This window comes from Pithys albifrons, chromosome 1 (genome assembly GCF_047495875.1).
Source record: "Pithys albifrons albifrons isolate INPA30051 chromosome 1, PitAlb_v1, whole genome shotgun sequence".
Lineage (NCBI taxonomy): Eukaryota > Metazoa > Chordata > Aves > Passeriformes > Thamnophilidae > Pithys > Pithys albifrons.
This window is the reverse complement of record NC_092458.1, coordinates 105,333,626-105,342,325: the sequence shown is the minus strand read 5'-3', so window position 1 is coordinate 105,342,325 and position 8,700 is coordinate 105,333,626.

Here is an 8,700-nt window from a genome sequence, read left to right as displayed (position 1 = left end):
GGCATAGAAAACAGCAATGAGAGATAGAAAATAGGGTGAGGAAAAGACAAGAAAATTATTTTGTGGCAATAAGGAGACTTTGAGCAGCTGTCCACCTCATATTTCATTGCAACTAATGGCAGAAGGCTCACAAAAATTTCAGGCCAGCAATTCCAGAACTATGGTACAAATACCACTAATGCTACAGGACCACTAAAGATAATTTACAATGCCCACCAAAGCCTGATTTTGTCAGTGTTTTGTCAGTGTGGCTACTAACACTGGCCAAAGGTATCATGAAGCTGCACATCAGTGGTTTCTCATGTTGAAAATAATGTAATTTTCAGTGTTTTCTGTATGTGGACTCACACTATGAAAGTATCCAAGGAAAAAACAACTCACAGGTATTTTGAAAGATGTGACAGAGGATTTACAAAATTTTCTGCACAGTTACCTTTTAACAAACATACTTCATTCGAGTTGCAGATTTCTGTCTACTTGAAAGGTAAAATTTTCCTCCTACATCTAACCAAAAAGAAACAAACAAACAAAAAAAACCAAACAAAAAAAAAAACAAAAAAAAAAAAAGAAAAAGCAACAAATCCACACTCCAAAGAAACCCCCAAACATCCTTTCTTTTATTCTCATTATAGTTTATTAAGGCAGTATTATATTCAATAACAGAACATACATGAAGAAATTACTATTTTCTGTTTAAGCAGCTATCTCAGAGAATATCACCTTAGTTTGGAAAAATGGCTTTATATGCTTTCATCTTAGCTGGATAACCAAGACGTGCACAAGTTCAAGGTTTTAATGTCCATTGACCTCTCTTTGGGCAAAGAGATACTTGCTCTAGTGATTTCAACAAATACAGAAGCAGCATCAATACCATAGAACAGTATTAAAATAAAATATATCATAGTTATTTTGGTGGGAGAACAAACTCTAGTATATTTGTATCATTAATTTTTTATAAACTGTTAGAAGTCAATTATCAATCATTTTGAGATCTAAAGAATGTATTTTACTGTCAGTCAATTGCAGCAGAAAGGGGAAGATTAGCTGAGAGAAAGGTTTTTTCTATTTGATTATACTGTAAGTGATATCAAAGTAAATTGCTGACTTTTTTTCTTAATTAAAACAACTTTTTTTCCAACAAAAGTATCAAAGAAATTGTGCTATGAAAATATGAATTTCATCCTGTGGATGGCACTCCTGGACTGTTAGAAACAGGTGACTTTTGAGAACTATGTCTTTGATGAAATTCTAAAAGGAAAATTCATATTTAGTTGTTCAATACTTACACTATTCGGAAGGCAAGAGACTTAAATTGCCAAGATACTCCTAAAATGACTGCAAATGCTCTGTATTAAGTGCAGGTAAGCAGTTTTTATAACCTCAGCACCCAGTCAAACAGTCACAGGTAAGTTCAACAAGTACAGTATTTCATCTGATGAATGAGAAACTAAATCTGCTAGGTAAGCAGCAGCAACATATTATTACAATCTCAGAATGGTTTATGTTGTACATGATTAAAGAGCGCGCCCTGGATCCAGCTCCAGATCCAGAAAAAAAAAAGGAGCGAATTGTTCTGTTAGAGGGTGATAGTATGACCATGTCTTTTGCTATCCCTTTCTGGACATCGTGAGACAATTCTCTCAGGCTCTTGGATGGTGAGGATGATGGTGAAACAAAGCTTTGAGGTTAATGTACATTGATTAATATTTTATTATTAAGAAGGGAGAGAATACAAGAAAGAATACACGTGAGTTTTTCTGTATTTGCTCTTTTGCCCTGCCTAGAATAAAATTCTCTTTTTCTTGGGACTGGCCAGGGTGCCTGGCCTGTCATTGGATGCTGAAAATGTAGCACTTAATGCCAAGCAAAATGAAGAAAGAGTCATTTACATAAATGTAAATAAACAATGAATTTGTGAGAGAATAAATATAAAGGTTACAGAGAGAAAAGCATTTGAACAGAACTGGTTGATATGGACCAGAAGGCAAGCAGTGGTGACTTCATCCCGTCCTGATTCCCTCAGGACTTCCAGCATAAGAAGTGCAGAAAACACTGGCCACCAAGAAAGACTCAATATATATTTCATGCAAATATATTTCTCAAGCCTCATGTGCTTGTAAACTTCTTTCAAAACACAGCTAGAATTAAAAGAAACCACATTTGAAGATCTTCTCACCTTGTCTCGGTTTGAGGGGAAAAACCAAAATGTTTTACCCACAAGCAGGGGAGGGGCCTCCTCCTCAATAATCACACCACTCTTTATCAAATTTAAGAAAAGGAATTTTAATACAAGAAGGATAACTGCTATATATATATATATATATATGTAAACAGACTAGTGCAACCCACTTCCCCAACACCATAAGAGGAAAAAAAAAACAACAACAACAACAAAACCCAGCAGGTTTTCCTCCGGGAGAAAAGGTTATACTTAAGTGTCCTTGTCACAGCCCGCTGGCTGCAGAGTGAGTTTCAGTCCCTCTCCAGCGAAACAGACGAGCAGTGGGCTTTCAGATGGACTCAGTCTCTTTCCCTTGTGTTCCCCGTCCAAGAAGCAGAAAAGGTACGAGCGACCAACAGCAAATCCAAGGCAGGTAGCAGCACGGCAGGAAAAAAAGTAATCCGAAGTAGGCAGCGGCAAGACAGCCAGGGAAAACCCCAGCAGTAACCAGCAGGGCAGCCTGCCTCCTTGGAGCCCCCACTCCCCCGTTCCGCCGAGCCAAGACTGAGGAGAATATCCAAAAAAAAACCAAAAGAGACAAACCTGCCCCCACCCCAGCGATCACAGTTAACTACTTCTTTTGTCAACCGCTGGCCTGGGCAGTTAAGTGGCAGGGGAGAGAATTTACATAATAATCCCAAACTACAACATTATCCACCCCTAAATTCTCTTCCATGCCGATACTCTACATTAAACTTAAATTTTCTTTCAAATAATTAAGTGTTTACAAATACAGTAATATGAGTCGTTTACCCAGAGATAAGTTCCCCTTGAGGTACACATCGTGTCTCTCCATCTTCCTGCATCACCCACCAGGTGGAACCAGATCCTTGAGCAAAGACAACCCCACGAATGGGTTTGCCTTTGCCTGAGGCAGGGTTGATCCAGACTGTTTTCCCTAGCATACCTCTCAGGTGTATTACAGGGACTTTGTCTCCATCTACAGTGTGAAGGGGTTCTGATTGGGCAGGGCCGGCTCGATTGACAGAGCCTCTAGTGTTGACTAGCCATGTAGCCTTTGCTAAGTGTTGATCCCAGTGTTTGAAAGTCCCTCCACCCAACGCCTTTAAAGTGGTTTTCAACAGTCCATTACACCGCTCAACTTTCCCGGCAGCTGGTGCATGGTAGGGGATATGATACACCCACTCAATGCCATGTTCTCTCGCCCAGGTAGCAACTAAGCTGTTTTTGAAATGAGTTCCATTATCTGACTCAATTCGTTCTGGGGTGCCATGTCGCCACAGCACTTGTTTTTCCAGGCCTAGGATGGTGTTCCGAGCAGTGGCGTGAGGCACTGGGTGTGTCTCCAGCCACCCTGTGGTTGCTTCCACCATGGTGAGCACATAGCGCTTGCCTTGGCGGGTCTGTGGCAGTGTGATGTAGTCAACCTGCCAGGCCTCCCCGTACTTATACTTATCCCAGCGTCCACCATACCACAGGGGCTTCACTCTCTTAGCCTGCTTAATGGCAGCACATGTCTCACAGTCGTGGATAACCTGAGAGATAATGTCCATGGTTAAATCCACCCCTCGGTCTCGTGCCCATTTATAAGTGGCATCTCTGCCCTGATGGCCCGAGGCATCATGGGCCCATCGAGCCAAGAACAGCTCTCCCTTGTGCTGCCAGTCCAGATCTGTCTGTGATACTTTCACTTGCGCAGCTCGGTCTGCCTGTTGGTTGTTGAGATGTTCCTCATTGGCCCGATTTTTGGGCACGTGTGCGTCTACGTGGCGGACTCTCACAATCAGCTTCTCTACTCGGGTGGCAATATCTTGCCATATATCGGCAGCCCAGATGGGTTTCCCTCTGCGTTTCCAATTGGTTTTCTTCCATCGGTCTAACCATCCCCAGAGAGCATTGGCCACCATCCATGAGTCGGTGTAGAGGTAGAGCTTTGGCCATTTCTCTCGTTCAGCAATGTCCAGGGCCAACTGCACGGCTTTAAGCTCTGCAAACTGACTCGACCCACCTTCTCCTTCAGTAGCTTCTGCAACTTGTCGTGTGGGACTCCATACAGCTGCTTTCCATTTGCGATTAGTCCCTACAATGCGACAGGAGCCATCGGTGAAGAGGGCGTAGCGTATTTCCTCTTTTGGCAATTGATTGTATGGTGGAGCTTCTTCCGCACGTGTCACCTGCTCTTCCTCTTCATCTGCTAGACCAAAATTTTCACCTTCAGGCCAGTTTGTGATGATTTCCAGGATCCCAGGGCGATTTGATTTTCCTATACGGGCGCGCTGCGTAATCAGGGCAATCCACTTGCTCCAGGTAGCATCAGTGGCGTGATGTGTAGAGGCAGCCTGTCCTGACAACATCCACTTCAGCACTGGTAGTCGAGGTGCCAGAAACAGCTGTGCTTCTGTGCCAATCACCTCTGAGGCGGCTTGGACTCCTTCATAGGCGGCTAGGATCTCTTTCTCTGTGGGGGTATAGTTGGCTTCAGATCCTCTGTAGCCTCGGCTCCAGAATCCAAGTGGTCGGCCTCGAGTCTCACCAGGCACCTTCTGCCAAAGGCTCCAAGACAGGCCATTATTCCCGGCGGCGGAGTAGAGCATGTTCTGTACGTCTGGTCCTGTCCTGACTGGTCCAAGGGCTACAGCCTGAGCAATCTCATGCTTGATCTGGTCAAAGGCTTGTTGCTGCTCAGGGCCCCAGTGGAAATCATTCTTCTTACGGGTTACCAAGTAGAGAGGGCTTACGATCTGACTGTATGCTGGGATATGCATCCTCCAGAACCCTATGGCACCCAGGAAGGCTTGTGTTTCCTTTTTGCTGGTAGGTGGAGACATTGCTGTGATCTTATTGATGACTTCTGTTGGAATCTGACGGCGTCCATCCTGCCACTTCACTCCCAGGAACTGGATCTCTTGGGCTGGTCCCTTAACCTTACTCCGTTTGATGGCAAAGCCAGCTCCCAAAAGGATCTGGATGATTTTCTCTCCTTTCTGAAAAACCTCTTCTGCTGTGTCCCCCCACACAATGATGTCATCAATGTATTGCAGGTGTTCTGGAGCCTCACCCTTCTCCAGTGCAGTCTGGATCAGTCCATGACAGATGGTGGGACTGTGTTTCCACCCCTGGGGTAGTCGGTTCCAGGTGTACTGCACGCCCCTCCAGGTGAAAGCAAACTGTGGCCTGCACTCTGGTGCCAGAGGAATGGAGAAGAACGCATTAGCAATGTCAATAGTGGCATACCACTTTGCTGCCCTGGACTCCAGTTCATACTGGAGCTCCAGCATGTCCGGCACAGCGGCACTCAGCGGTGGGGTAACTTCATTCAAGCCACGATAGTCCACAGTCAATCTCCATTCTCCATCAGACTTATGCACAGGCCAGATGGGGCTGTTGAAGGGTGAGTGGGTTTTGCTGACCACCCCTTGGCTCTCCAGTTCACGGATCATCTTATGGATGGGGATCACAGCATCACGGTTCGTTCGGTATTGCCGACGGTGCACTGTCGTGGTGGCAATTGGCACTTGCTGTTCCTCAACTTTCAACAGTCCAACAGCAGAAGGACTTTCTGAGAGACCTGGCAATGAGTTCAATTGTTCAATCCCTTCTGTCTGTACAGTGGCTATTCCAAAAGCCCATCTATGCCCCTTTGGGTCCTTAAAATATCCATTCCTGAGGTAGTCAATGCCCAGGATACATGGGGCGGCTGGACCAGTCACAATGGGGTGTTTCTGCCAATCTCTCCCTGTCAAGCTCACTTCAGCTTCTAGCACAGTCAACTCTTGAGATCCCCCTGTCACCCCAGAAATAGAAATAGTTTCTGAGCCCACATGTCCTGATGGCATTAATGTGCATTGAGCGCCAGTATCAACCAAAGCCTTGTACTTTTGTGGGTCTGATGTACCAGGCCATCGAATCCACACAGTCCAATAGACACGGTTGTCCCGTGCCTCTACCTGGCTAGAGGCAGGGCCCCTCTAACACTGATCCTGGTCATAGCGGTCAGAACCTTTTCTCGATGAGTACACCTGGGAGGTGCCCTCCTGTGGGTCAGATTCTTGCCCGTGGGAAACTGGGACTGCACTTACTCTCACTGACCTTCTTCCATTCTCCTTCAGTTCTTGTACTCGGGCTGCAAGGGCACGGGTGGGTTTCCCATCCCACCGTCCCATGTCTTCTCCATGTTTGGCCAGGAAGTACCACATCTCAGTTCGTGAGGTCTGTCCACTTCCTCTGGCTGGGGGGCGTCTGGCTCTGACTTCAGAGGTTCTCATTCGCACTGGTGCCACTTGGAGACTTTCCCTAATTTCCTCTCTGATCGCTTTTACCTCTGCAGGCAGCGTCTTGAGACTCTCAACCAATGTCTCTACAGCAGAAATACGGGCCTGCATTGGGCTGTGGGTCATGCTTTCATATATCCGGAGCTTATTTGCTACTGCGCCCACTGTTTCATGGTTCTCTTCCCTATACATGGATGCCAGGAAATCGGTGTATTCAGCTGGCCCCGAGCGTGAAAGGTCCCACCACATATGTGGTGTGCATCTGACCTTGTCAGGGTCATTATTGGCTTGCCCACCTCTTCCAAAAAGCACGTCCATCATTGCCATCTCCCTCAGACGTAAAATTCCTTCTTCCATCGTCTTCCAAGTCTTCCTAATATGATGTTCCTGCAGGATTTCTCTATAAACAAACTTCTCTCTTACACTCGTTAGAAGTCGTGCCCAGAGTGAAAGGGGCTTTGATTCCCTCACGAACACCTGTTCAATAGCCACGTCCTGGGCCAGAGCCCCCAAAAACCTGGCTTCAGCACCATCCAGTTGTAAGGTTTCACCCATAAGGTCCCAAACTCGGATCAACCAAGTCAGGATGGGCTCACCCGGGTGTCGAGCAATGTCTTTCCGCAAACTACGGAGATTATCAAATGACAATGACTCAGTGATGATCTCAGGCTCTGGGTCTGCTTGCTGTGGAGGTGCAGCAGCCCCCTCATCGTCTGCTGGATGGTCTAATTTGGTCTTATATTTCCTTTTCTGAATAGGGGCAACTTCCATAGGCTTGGCCTGTCCTCCTGGTTTAGCCTCATCCTTTTCTCCCTTCACTGTGGCATCAGGGGTTTTATTCTCTCGCTTTTCCCCCTTCACTGGGCTAGGTTTCTGAATGCATTCTGGAAAAACCCTGGCCCTACCTTCAAACATTCTGTAAGCTGCAGGGATACAACCCTGCAGAAAAACCATAAAGAGCAAGATATCTCTGGCATCCAGGGAGAATTTAAACATCTCAAAAGCTGTTGTAGCAGACTTGAATGGGGAATGGACAAAGGGTTGGGAGAAGAGATTCCCCTTTGTTCCTTCCCAAGGGTCCGTACTATTATCACTGAATCCCCAGAGGTAGCAGCTTAGGTTGCGGCAGGAAAACAGCCTGGAGAGCACCACCCACATGACATCCAAAGGCATCGAATTCATGGCACCATAAATCCAGAGTAAGAACTCAATAATAATTGCGGCTATTTGAGTTTTGCTCATTGATTTGTTGATAAGACTTAAACCTGCCGCTCCTTTTGGCATGAATTTGTACCAACAAAAAGCCAATATATTATACAGGATGGTCCTGATGAACTCTAAGCTCAAGACCCACATGGTGCCACAAAATAGCAGTTATCCTTCTTTGTTTACAAGCCCCACACGTTGGGCGCCAAGAAATGTCTCGGTTTGAGGGGAAAAACCAAAATGTTTTACCCACAAGCAGGGGAGGGGCCTCCTCCTCAATAATCACACCACTCTTTATCAAATTTAAGAAAAGGAATTTTAATACAAGAAGGATAACTGCTATATATATATATATATATATGTAAACAGACTAGTGCAACCCACTTCCCCAACACCATAAGAGGAAAAAAAAAACAACAACAACAACAAAACCCAGCAGGTTTTCCTCCGGGAGAAAAGGTTATACTTAAGTGTCCTTGTCACAGCCCGCTGGCTGCAGAGTGAGTTTCAGTCCCTCTCCAGCGAAACAGACGAGCAGTGGGCTTTCAGATGGACTCAGTCTCTTTCCCTTGTGTTCCCCGTCCAAGAAGCAGAAAAGGTACGAGCGACCAACAGCAAATCCAAGGCAGGTAGCAGCACGGCAGGAAAAAAAGTAATCCGAAGTAGGCAGCGGCAAGACAGCCAGGGAAAACCCCAGCAGTAACCAGCAGGGCAGCCTGCCTCCTTGGAGCCCCCACTCCCCCGTTCCGCCGAGCCAAGACTGAGGAGAATATCCAAAAAAAAACCAAAAGAGACAAACCTGCCCCCACCCCAGCGATCACAGTTAACTACTTCTTTTGTCAACCGCTGGCCTGGGCAGTTAAGTGGCAGGGGAGAGAATTTACATAATAATCCCAAACTACAACACACCTACTCACAAGTCCTCTTCCCTTTCCCTTTTTTCTAACATAAGCAACATCCTATTAAGTTGCTACTGGGTATTACTGTTGCCTTTACACCCATTCAGGGCAGGCAAAAGTAGGTAGTTGTGTTCTAGTAAGA